This window comes from Mytilus californianus, unplaced genomic scaffold (genome assembly GCF_021869535.1).
Source record: "Mytilus californianus isolate M0D057914Y unplaced genomic scaffold, xbMytCali1.0.p SCAF_5, whole genome shotgun sequence".
Lineage (NCBI taxonomy): Eukaryota > Metazoa > Mollusca > Bivalvia > Mytilida > Mytilidae > Mytilus > Mytilus californianus.
This window is the reverse complement of record NW_026262701.1, coordinates 92490746-92504779: the sequence shown is the minus strand read 5'-3', so window position 1 is coordinate 92504779 and position 14034 is coordinate 92490746.

Genomic DNA, 14034 nt, shown 5'->3' with positions numbered 1-14034 from the left:
ACAAATCAAATGAAATATAGGGGAAGTCCCCTGGGGTCACCCCCACCCCCTTCTTTTTGAGAACTTGTAAACGGTCGAGATCCCCACCCCAAAACCATAGATATTCTTGTATGGGACAATAAAACAAATCAATTGAAATATAAGGTGAGTTCCCTGGGGTCACCCCAACCCCCTCAAGTTTGAGAACTTGTAAACGGTTGAGATCCCCACCCCTAAACCATATATATTCTTGTATGGGACAATAAAACAAATCAAATGAAATAAAAGGCGAGTCCCCTGGGGTCACCCCACCCCCTTCTTTTTGAGAACTTGTAAACGGTCGAGATCCCCACCCCAAAACCATAGATATTCTTGTATGGGACAATGAAACAAATCAAATGAAATAAAAGGTGAGTTCCCTGGGGTCACCCCAACCCCCTCCTGTTTGAGAACTTGTAAACGGTTGAGATCCCCACCCCTAAACCATATACTGTAGATTCATTATTATTCGTTGGATACCAATTTTCGTCGGTTTCGTGGGTACAGGTGAACCACGAATTTAAATGTTCAACGAATAGCAAATGTTCTATAGGCTTTATATGCAGAGATTGGCAATACCACGAAATCAAATATCCCCGTAAATGCAAGTTTTCCACAATCCACGAAAATTGATACCCACGAAAATAAATGAATCCACAGTATATTCTTGTATGGGACAATAAAACAAATCAAATGAAATATAGGGGAAGTCCACGGGGGGTAACCCCACCCTCTTCTTTTTGAAAATTTGTAAACGGTCGAGATCCCCACCCCTAAACCATATATATTCTTGTATGGGACAATAAAACAAATCAAATGAAATTTAGGGGAAATCCCCTGGGGTAACCCCCACCCCCCTTCTTTTTGAAAACTTGTAAACGGTCAAGATCCCCACCCCTAAACCATATATATTCTTGTATTGGACAATAAAACATATCAAATGAAATAAATGGCGAGTCCCCTGGGGTCACCCCCACCCCCTTCTGTTTAAGAACTGGTAAACGGTCGAGATCCCCACCCCTAAACCATATATATTCTTGTATGGGACAAAAAAACAAATCATATGAAATAAAGGGCGAGTCCCCTGGGGATCACCCCCCCCCCCCACCCCCCCCTTTATATTCTTACCCCACCCCTCTTCAATTTGAGAATGTGCTTTTATCTTGTAAACGGTCGAGATCACCATCCATAAACCATATATATTTCTGTTCGTCATTTTAAGAAGATTTGAATGACATACAGGGTCAATCCATAGGCGTCACTTATGCATATCACAATCCAATTTGTACTGGACTTTGCCCAATGTCAGGCGACCATGGTAATGACGAATTATTGGAGCTTTGTTTGGGAGACTTCGTAACAGCATCCTGTTACAATTATTTCTTGTCGTGTATGGGACAATAAAACAAATCAAATGAAATATAGGGGGAGTCCATGTGGACACCCCACCCCCTCTTGTTTGAGAACTTGTAAACAGTCAAGATCCCGACCCCTAAACCATATATATTCATGTATGGGACAATATAACAAATCAAATGAAATATTTGGGGAGTCCCTGGGGTCACCCCACCCCCTCCTGTTTGAGAACTTGGAAATGGTCGAGATCCCCACCCCTAAACCATATGTATTCATGTATGGGACAATATAACAAATCAAATGAAATATAGGGGGAGTCCCTGGGGTCACCCCACCCCTCCTGTTTGAGAACTTGTAAACGGTCGAGATACCCACACCTAAACCATATTTATTCCTGTTCATCATTTCAAAAAGATTTGAATGACATACAGGGTCAATCTCCTAGGTGTCACATATGCATATCACTTTACTAGACCAAACCAATATGAACTGGACTTTGCCCAATGTCAGGAGACCATCGGAATGACGAATTATGGGGGCTTTGTTTGGGAGACTTCGTAAAGGCATCCTGTTGCAATTATTTCTTGTTTATTATAACATTTTATTGATGCAAAAAATGAGCCTAGGTTAATTAAATTTACTTTAATAATTTATTAAATTATTTCTGGGCCTATAATAATTTTCATTTATGGCTCATTTTAAAGAAAACATATAAATCTTTCAAGCAGTGTAAAGCCCGAGAATGTTTAACCAACTGTTTTATAATCACCTGTCATTTTATTCCAAACTTGGTATGGAATAACATCATGCATATGGGGATGAAGATGGGGGTCATTTACATTGATATATGAGTTGCTTTTGAAAACCTTGATGAAATATTAATTAATTTGCCTTAATAATCAATTCATTTAATGAACATAAATGTACAATATACGAATGTTTAATGTTTGTTCTTTCAAATCTTAAAAAAAAAAATTGAAGCAACACTGCCACAGTTTTCATAATTACGTTTGCCTTGGTTTTTGGTTAACTGCCTACAGCGCTTACAGTGCTTTGATTTTTTCATTTTTTTATTTTATGAGCCAATATAAACTAAAACATCAATACAGATATAAAGTACAATAAAGGATATTTACAGTAACATTTAAAAAAATACTCATTGATAAAAGATAAATCAAGGATTTAAATAGTAGTCTTGGCTATTTATAGAATAAACACATGTAAACATTAATTTTTACAGTTGAGTTTTCATTTTCATGATGATGAGCGAGATGGATTTGCCAGAGTTATATCCCTTTATACTTTAGATTACAAGGCTTTTAAGCATAAAGTTTACTCTGAACAGTTGATTATTGTTGAAAATGGTTATAAGAAAGTTTTTAATTTGTTTATAAAGATTTAATTTGTTTTGAAGATTTTTTATAATTTGTAAATACAAGTTTGAAATTTGTTATTATCGAGGATTTATGTATAAATCATTGTTATTATGTAGCAAAATATTTTTTGAAAAGATGAATTTTACAAATTGTTATATATAATAACAAATTCTGTAAATATGGATTTCACAATTTATTTTAAGGTTGGAGGAATATTAGTGGTAATGAATTTTAAAACTTGTTGTTAAAAGCTGCTCAATTTAATTTGTGTTTAACTCTGGTCATTGTAGTATTTACTTTTCTTTCTGTAATAGGATTTGGATAATGAGATTTTCCATTATTGATATGTTTTATATATCAGTTAACAAAAAGTTTAAAGTCATGAAAATATTAAAAATTGATCTTGAATGATATTCTGCTCATTATTATTTAATATACCAGTTAGATGTATGTTATATGATTTATATGTATTCAGTGATTCTGATTATTGTTAAAAATCCAGTTTTGCTTAATAAAATATTATTTACATTTTTTTACTTTCTAGCCAAAAGCATAAACACATTATTAAGATCATGGTAAAAAGTTTGTGTAGTTCATGGTCTTCTTTTGATTATCCAACTCCTCACTGATTTCAACTTTCAAAAAAGTATAACAAAAGAAAGCAGATATCCCTAGAGACTCAATACAAGTAGTAGTTTGGATTTTATCATTTCCAGTTGGTCTTAGAGTGTTATGCCCATGGAAGTTTCTGATTTGACATGGTATGGAATATGGGTATAGTCATAGTTTAAGTAACTATAGTCCAAAGGTCCTATATGAGATGTTACCATCCCTATTATTCATTGTATTAGAAAAGAATAGTGTCTGACCTGTTTTTAATATTTAATATTACTACTTAGTAGTAGTAGAAGTAGTAGTAGTTGTTGCTGTTGTTTTAGTAGTTATTATTGTCTTTGTTGATGATGATGATGTTGATGACAAATTTCTTTAAATGTAAACCAGAAGGATACCAGAAAGCCAACTGTGTTGCACTGTTGTGGAATATGTCTTTGTCACAGTTTCCTGTCCTCTTTTCATTGATTGTGACATCACGGAATGAGACTCAATACCAAATTTGAACTTCCCTCGAGGAACACGACAGGTGAAACATGTGGAGCAGAACCTGCTTTCCACTGAAGAGAACTTTATATCTTCAGAGAATTTTTGGGTTAATCAAAACTTTTATGGTACTGACTTGATATCTATATCTTCCTAGGTGAATAACTACCTTTGATAGTTCAAACAAAATAGTGCAGTGAAGTGACCATTTTTAGATCCTATCCAGTCAATGTCATGCAATTTATTGACAATATGTCATACTTAGATATTTAAGTTACAATATGATGTGTATATGAATTACCATACTTGCCAATTAAGAAACTTTTTTTTAAATTAGAGAACCTTTGTGAGTGCACTCACATACCCAACTCCCCACCTTGTCACTTGGCAAACATAAATCTCACCAGATTCCTAAGTTAAAAGACTCAGTCAACTGATAAAAAATTCTTGTGGATATGCACATCTACATATTATGTCCTTATCATCTACAAAGTTTCATGAAATTCTGTTGCATGATTTCAGAGAGCTGCGATGACAAACTGTTGCTGTAGTATATTTAGGCCAAATTTGTAAGTTCAAAGGTGCATAACTCCTAGAAAATTTTTTTATCATAATTTCCTGTCAATATGCTTATCTACATAGTATTTCCTTATTATTTACAAAGTTTCATGAAATTCTGTTCTGTGGTTTCAGAGGAGTTGTGATGACAAACTGTTGCAGTAGTATATTCAGGCAAAAATGGAAGTTAAAAGGGGCATAATTCCTAGAAAAAAAATTGAATCACAATTTCCTGTCGATATGCTCATCTACATAGTATGTTCTTATTATCTACAAAGTTTCGTAAAATTCTGTCAGTGTATGGATTCAGAGGAGTTAACTTTCCACATTCCTACTATGAAGTTTTAACTAGCTTGTGTTATAAGGCTGCTTTCTCTATGAAATTTATCCAAATCTCCCTTTATTTTTATTTATTGCATTAATTTATATAATTTGTAATCAACAAACGAAATAGTATAGAACTTTGTCAGAAAAGTTTTACTCATTGTTTAGCAACAACGTTAATTGTTTTCCATGCCCTTTAACAATCTTGATATACTTTTGTCTGTTCAACACTTGAAAAGACTATTTCATCCTGAACAATTCTTTTCACTACTGTTGCTTTATAAGGTATTACACTTAAAAAGTCTTCAGCAGATTCTCCCTTATCTAGCTGCTTCTAAGCACAATCTTTATGCAAAATCCATTCACATTTATTTGCAACAAATGCTAAATCTGCCTGCAACGCATCCTGCCTTAGACAATTTATTCAAAGCAGGACACCGTGTTATCAGACGAACAGATCGTTTTTGGGCCGGTTTGTCTACTGATCTGGTAATTGAGCAAGCCCTTATGCGAAGTTTAAAGACAACTGGTGGTCTGACCAGAGGCCGTGGATTGAGTGAATTCCAAAGACTTCATCAGTGGCTGTTATAAATGCCACAATGTTCAGAAATGAATGAAGCAATGCAGAAGCTTACTGATGTGAACTATAATACAAGTGAACAGCATAAAGAACTTGGGAAAAGTAGGATAGATCAAGACAAAAAGGATGTTCAAATTTTTAAGTCATTTTTGGGGGAAAGAAATCCTTTTAGTCCTGATATTAGATTACGGAATATTGAAACTGGTACCATTGCTGATGAAAAGTAAACGTAGACAGATCAGTGGAAATAGGAAAAGACATTTTAAAGTCTATGGAAGATCAGAATGCAGATGATTTTGTTTTCAAGAAGAGCAAACAGGTGGTAACTTTAGCCAGTAAAACAAATATAAAGATTGATGGCGAAGAAGTGGTTGTTGACCCCCAGTTGTTATTTCAACGCCTTGTAAAATTGCTGCGGAAACAACAATTTCCCAGATATATACGAAATTTTCAAGTTTGAACTTTCGAGTACTCCAGCTGCATTATTTGAACCGTCAGGACTAATGCGACAAGCTCAAAAGGAAACATTAGCTGATGCCTTGTGGAACATTGGAGACTGTGCTGTTAACAGAAAAGTTGACCCTGAACGACATTATGTCATTGATGGAGGTTCATTGACTCAACGCCTCCCATGGAATAAAGGAACGACTTTTGGAGAGATCTGTCAAAAGTATGTAGATTACATAAAACGTAGATATGACCATGCAGTTATTGTATTTGACGGCTACACATCACATCAGGACTTAGCACAAAGGATCATGTACACATGCGCCGGTCAAAAGGTGTAGAAGGTGCTAAAATCGTTTTCCAAACAACGACCCCTTTCAGAAGTAAAAAAAAAAATTATCTTACTAACAATGAAAACAAACAAAATTTTATAAATATGCTAAGTGATGCCTTGGTAAAAAAACGACTTTCAGACAGAACATGCAGATGCTGATGCTGATGTTCTTATAGCAAAGACGGGTGTCAAACAATCAATATCACACCCTACAATCTAATTATAATATAGAACTCGGATTTTGTTATACTACATACTTGTATGTAGTATAACGAAATTCGAGTTCTATATTTTAATTAGATTGCACACCCTACAGTGGTCATCAGGAAAGACACATATGTTCTAGTCCTTCTTGTATTTCACTGCTCACTTAATTCACAAGGACTGTTTTACAGATCTGATCAGAGCAATCGAAAACTCAGTTCTAACAAAGTTTGGGATATACAAAAAACTAAGCTGTTGTTTGGACCAGAAGTTTGCATTTTACTTCCGTTCATACACTCAATGACAGGATGTGACACTACCTCAAGACTCTATGGTATTGGAAAAAGTCCCGTTCTCAAAAAGATGTCCGAAAATGAAGAACTTCGTAAATTATCATTACCATTTCTTATCAGGTGTTCATCTGTAGAAGACATTGTAACTTGTGGTGTGCAGATAATTGCGTGTTTGTATGGTGGCGTCACACACAAAAGTCAAGACATCATTCTCCAAAGAAAATTTACGAACAAAGTACTGTCGAACTCTGTTACATTTCTACAAGTTCAAACGCTACCGCTAACATCAGCTGCAGCAGAACAACACTGTAAGAGAGTGTTCTACCAAATCATAGAGTGGACAGAAGAAACAAATCTTAATCCTTTGGACTGGGGTTGGTCAATCACAAATGACAGATTGACACCTGTAAAAACTACCCTTCCAGCAGCTCCGGATAAATTGTTAAACATTAAAAGATGCAAGTGTAAAACAAATTGTGACACACGTAGGTGTACATGTCGAAAACACGGTCTTGAGTGCACAATCGGATGTACTGAGTGCAAAGGACAAATATGTACTAACGCAGAAAAGCTAATACTTGAAGAAGACTAAAAGGAAGAAAACGATTATCGATATCAAAGTTCGTTATTGTTACATTATTGTTGCACAAGAGACAAAGATCATTCAACATCTGTAATACTTTTAATTTTTATATATTTTGGTATTTTTTTACCAAGAGTGTTGTTTTTTTTAATCCCAAAAATTACAATTTTCTGAACGAATTTGATGTTCATATTTTTTCAGATTTAAAAATAGAATTTTTAAAAAAATCCAGTTTTCAGCGATTTTTCAACAAAAAAGCCAAAATTTACCCCAAAATTGCAATTTTCTGAGCGAAATTGATGTTTCTTCTCTACCACAGAAGACTTTATTCTGCAAATTTTACGAGACACATGTTCAAAATTTCTGTCAGATTAGAAAACAAATTAAATTTTCCGTTTTTCAATTATTTTTCAACAAAAAAGCCAATATTTACCCCAAAATTACAATTTTCTTGAACGAATTTGAGGTTTATCTTTTTTTATCCGTAGAAGATTATATTGTATAAATTTTACAAGACGCATGTTCAAAAATTATGTCAGATTAAAAAAGATATTAAAAGAACTCCAGTTTTCAGCGATTTTTCAACAAAAAAGCCCAAATTTACCCAAAAATTACAATTTTCTGAACGAAATTGATGTTTATCTTTCTTTAAACCATAGAAGACTCTATTCTGCAAATTTTACGAGACACATGCCCAAAATTTATGTCAGATTAGAAAACAAATTAAATTTTCCGGTTTTCAGCGATTTTCAACAAAAAGCCAATATTTACCCTAAAATTACAATTTTGCAACGATCTGACACTTACCGATTTTTGATATGTCAAAGATATGGGATAATACCGTCTTGTAAGCATAAGATAGTTTCTGTTGCAATTACTGTGATGTTAGGCCAATTTTTAGCTAGAATGACTGGACTAAGTTGCCGGTGACAAACTGTTGCAGTATTACATTAAGGCCAAAATTCTAAGTTCAAAGAGGCATAACTCCTAGAAAAAAAATTAATCATAATTTCATCTACATAGTATGTCCTTGTTATCTACAAAGTTTCGTGAAAATCTGTTGTGTGGCTTCAAAGGAGTTGCGATGACAAGAACAGGACTGACGGACTGACGGACGGACAGACGGAATGACGGGTCAATAACATAAAACCAAGGAACTTAAGTTCCGTGGGGTATAATAAAATATTACATAAGTAATGCATGGTGTTTGAATCTGTTATAAAAATAGGTTCAACTACAAATGTACAATCATGAACAAAGGGAGATAACTCCATCTCAAATGTATAATTTGTCTACCTAAATACAATTCAATGTTTTATTTCAGATTCACAAAAGTGTTCTGTTTGTGAGCCAAATGTCTTTGTCCGTTTGTTTATCATACTTCTGATCACATAATCATGGTGTTTTTTATGTAGGACGTGTGGGACACCTTGTAAAAGGCGTTGGAAAAGTCTTGAATAAGCATATCTGATTGTTTTCCGTTTCTAGATTTTGTTTTGTGATATCGTCAATACATCCAAGGAGCTGTGTTTCATGATTAAGTGTTTATTACTTGAGAAAAGTAAGCGATAAAGAAGGTTAAAAAAATGAACACTATATAATCCGGACTCATAATCCCAAAAGTGATTAGGGACTATATGGCTTACTGTAGGATCAAAAGGTCTCAATTTCACATACGATTCTGGCCTTGAACATAATTTTTCTGATGACACAAAAACTGTAAAAGTTATGCAATTTCTAGAGAATGGGAAATGTTCTATACACGACAAGAAAAATCTAATAGAATATAGGGTGAGTCCCTAAGGGTCATCTCCAATCTTCCCATTTGAGAATTGTTGTGTATCTTGAAAATGGTTGAGATTCTCAACCGTTAAACCATGTTTTTCTTGTTTGTCATATCAAGATAAATTGATTGATATATAGGGTGAGCTCCCAAGGCTCATCCTCAACCCCTGCCCACCAAAATTATTCAAAATCTTGTGAATGGTTGTGATCCCCACCTCTAAACCTCTATATTTTCTTTTTTTTTTTGTAATGTAAATATGAATTAAATGATTTATCGGTTAAGTGCAAAGCGGTTATATATATTTAAAACGTTTTATTTTTGTTAGTTTTTGTGGACTTTCCTTTTTTGAATTTACCTTGGAGTTCGGTATTTTTGTTATGTTTTTTGTTGGATATTCGTTTGGGAGATTTTGTAAGAGCATCCTTGAAAGCCAGGAATGCATAATGTAGAAACGTTGTTTGATCAAAAAGGGACTAAAATGAATAGTCAAATCATCTAGGGTAAGATTTGCCTTATGGAGTTCGAACCTTAGTTTCTTAATAATTTTTAATTTATCAATGTAGAATCAAAGATAAGTTTGCAAAAAATACCTCATTACCGAAGCACTGACTACTGGGTTGATGATACCCTAGCAGTGGTATCGATCCAGTGCTAGTAAATGAAAATAACTTTATATATTTCGTGCCTTCAGAAGCGTGTTTCTGGGTTTAGCTTCATGAGGAACGCTGAAACTCAAACATTTGAAAGCCAAGGATATATAAACACGTGAAGAGCTAATCTTTTGATATCCGTAGCATGACTTGATTTCTTCTTTTTTTTTGTATAGTCTTGGTTTCTTCGCCTCATAACGTTTTTTTTTTATTTGCTGGGTTATACAGATATGTTTAAAATTGTCCCCGGTCTTTTTTTTTTGACTAGACCATCGATCCTTGAACATATACAAGAATGTATTGATGGTTGTTTTTTGTTCAGGCTTTCGTGATTAATTTTAATATAAAGCAAATTCATATATCTTCTATTCTGCTATCCCATTCTTAACTCTTCTATATAGTTGGTTTTTTCTTGTGTTTTTGTTGTTTGCAAATGGATTTGTGTTCATTTTTGCTGTCACGATATCATTATCATGGTCTCAAAGTATCTGTTTAACACCTATTTCACTTGGACAGTAGGTAATCATTATCATGGTCTCAAAGTCTCTGTTTAACACCTATTTCACTTGGACAGTATGTAATCATTATCATGGTCTCAAAGTCTCTGTTTAACACCTATTTAGTAGGTAATCATTATCATGGTCTCAAAGTCTCTGTTTAACACCTATTTCACTCGGACAGTAGGTTATCAATATCATGGTCTCAAAGTCTCTGTTTAACACCTATTTCACTCGGACAGTAGGTAATCATTATCATGGTCTCAAAGTCTCTGTTTAACACCTATTTCACTTGGACAGTAGGTAATCATTATCATGGTCTCAAAGTCTCTGTTTAACAACTATTTCACGTGGACAGTAGGTAATCATTATCATGGTCTCAAAGTCTCTGTTTAACACGTATTTCACGTGGACAGTAGGTAATCATTATCATGGTCTCAAAGTCTCTGTTTAACACGTATTTCACGTGGACAGTAGGTTATCATTATCATGGTCTCAAAGTCTCTGTCTAACACCTATTCCACTTGGACAGTAGGTAATCATTATCATGGTCTCAAAGTCTCTGTCTAACACGTATTTCACGTGGACAGAAGTTAATCATTATCATGGTCTCAAAGTCTCTGTTTAACACCTATTTCACGTGGACAGTAGGTAAACATTATCATGGTCTCAAAGTCTCTGTCTAACACGTATTTCACGTGGACTGTAGGTAATCATTATCATGGTCTCAAAGTCTCTGTTTAACACCTATTTCACGTGGACAGTAGGTTATCATTATCATGGTCTCAAAGTCTCTGTTTAACACCTATTTCACTCGGACAGTAGGTAATCATTATCATGGTCACGAAGTCTCTGTTTAACACGTATTTCACGTGGAAAGTAGGTAATCATTATCATGGTCTCAAAGGTTCTGTCTTACACCTATTTCACTCGGACAGTAGGTAATCATTATCATGGTCTCAAAGTCTCTGTTTAACACGTATTTCACTCGGACAGTAGGTAATCATTATCATGGTCTCAAAGTCTCTGTTTAACACCTATTTCACTTGGACAGTAGGTAATCATTATCATGGTCTCAAAGTCTCTGTTTAACACCTATTTCACTTGGACAGTAGGTAATCATTATCATGGTCTCAAAGTCTCTGTTTAACACGTATTTCACGTGGACAGTAGGTTATCATTATCATGGTCTCAAAGTCTCTGTTTAACACCTATTTCACTTGGACAGTAGGTAATCATCATCATGGTCTCAAAGTCTCTGTTTAACACCTATTTCACTTGGACAGTAGGTTATCATTATCATGGTCTCAAAGTCTCTGTTTAACACCTATTTCACTTGGACAGTAGGTAATATAAATTAAGGCGACAGTAGTTTACCGATGTTTAAATATCGTAATCGAATTAAAAATCAACAAAATAAACTGAGGAAAACTCCAAAGGGACCGAAACCGGGTGCGTCGACAGGGTAAATAAACTCATCTTAGATACAAGTATTAAATTTATGTACGCCAGACTCGTGTTTCGTCTATAAAAGACTCATCAGTGACGCTCGAATCAAAAAAGTAAAAAAGAACAAATAACGTACGAAGTTGAAGAGCATTGAGGGCCAAAATTAAGAAAAGTTTTATATAAAGTTCTATATTAAAAGTTATATAAAATGTCTGTCATTCTTGTTTTCGTAAATTGTTTTGTTAGAAATTAGGCCGTTAGTTTTCTGCATTGAATTGCTTCATATTTTCCTTGTCGGGGCCTTTTATAGTCGACTATACGGTATGAGTTTTTCTCATTGTTGAAGTTAGTACGGTTGCCTATAATTGCTTACATCCACTTCATTTTAACTTGGGTGGATAGTTGTCTCATTGGCAATCATACCACATCTTCTTATTTTTATACTGTAAATTGGAAGTGCTATTTTGCTTGTTGCTTTGCTTGGCGTATCTATCAGTAAGCACACATTATTTAGCGAAACTCTATTTACATCTGTTTCAAATTCAGAGAGGCTCTCTTAGTTAGATGTTTTATGGTTATAGTATGAGGATATCAATAGATCTTGTGTGTCTGCCTGTTGGGTATGTACTCATGTTATTTCACAGTTCGTGTCAAGTTCTGGTACTTCAGAGCTTAAGAACTTGTAGGGTATGGCTATAAGGACTATAACCTCAATTTTATTTTCCTTTCTGTCCTTGTGGTAGATGATATAATCTGGAGGATTTGGCTGTTTGTAATTAATAATTCAAGCCAAGTACCTGTCATTATCCTTACATTTGGCTTTATACTACTAGTGTCTATGAGGTTTTGCACTTGAGTGTTGATTTTTTTCCTTTTGACTGACAGTTACATTTAAGATCCATTAATGGTATAAATCTATTTCTGCTATCATGTTTTTCTCGCTTTAGAGCTTATGTGTGTTTAGGTTTTCATTTTCTTGTTGGCGTGCTGTACTGATATCAAGTGTACTTTCAAGTAGTGAGCTAAAACTATTATCAGTTTGATTCGCTGTTGAACCATAGCATACGGAATTGTGGTCTAGGCTGAATGGGTTGTCACAACTGAAACAATTTCATCTTACGTAGATGTTTCTATCATCCACGAATACTAGATGCATGTCTTGGCAGTTGATATGAAACCATTAGTCACAAGTATCGCATCTATAATTGGGCTCTGTCATCAAAGTCATATGCAGGTCAGTCGTTCTGTATTGGTATAATACTAAATATGGTGCTGTCAGTATGTGTTGGTTCTTGGTTTGGACTTACTAGTAGTATGAGCAGTGAATATTATGACCAAAAATAATAGCCAATTCCATTTAAGGCTAACTTTGCTTGAGTGAGGTAATGTCACGTACTGGGCCTTAGCTCCTTAATCAATCTCGGGGGGGGGGGGGGGGGCAACAGCAGCTTTTATCGACTGAGTGCTATAGAAAAAATATGAAAATGACCCTTTACAAATTTCATGCGTCCGAAGCGCTTTCTGGATTTACACGGCTTCATGAGAACGCCCAAAGCAACAAAACTTGAAAGACAAGAATGTATAAGTACTGAAGCACTTGAAGACTGCTATATATGACTAAAAGGGACCTACACTGAAATTATAGCCAAATCCATCTAAATTCATTGCATGTCTGAGGGAGTTAAAATTAGTTTCTTAATCATATCTATCAATGAACAATTCAAGAAATGTGTGCTAAAAATCAGGTCAACACAAAACACTGACTACTGAGCCGGTGATCGATACATCGGGGATTAATAGTCAACCAGCAGCGATCGATGTCGATCTAGTGCTATAAAAAAATGAAAATGTGAACATGTCCCCTATTCTAATGAGGTATTATTGCAAGTCTTACCAATAGAAACCAAATGAGACAGAATGCAAAATCGTACAGAAAATTAAAACAGACTTTTCAACTTTTATGCCAAAAAAATTGCATCAATCTCAAAAATTTGATTTCACCTACATTGTAGGATGGGAGATATGAGGTTGAAGTCGAAATTTCGAGATGTAGAAACTTCCTAAATTGAAATTGTATATTTTACTAGACTAAATTTCAATTTCAAAGAAGAAGGTCCGCTAACGGCTCATGTCAGCCTAGAATTCGAAGTACATCTGATGAAAGATTTATGACATTTTTTAAACACTTAAGTGTCTACTTCGTTCGATTCAATTAGTTTATGTTAAAGATTTGAACTGATTTGGTCATTTAAGACGCTCAAATTCAAGCTTAAATATGAAAAATCTATCAATTATGACATAAAACGTCACTTTTCAGATGGTTTTTGTCTAAAATGAAAATTGCCGCATTCGTGTTCAGTCTCAACATTTATAAATTATATGTTATGTATTATCATTAAATACAACATATATTTAAATATTAAGACATAACACAAGTGCGGCCACTTCCATTTTAGACAAAAACAGTCTTAAAATTAACAC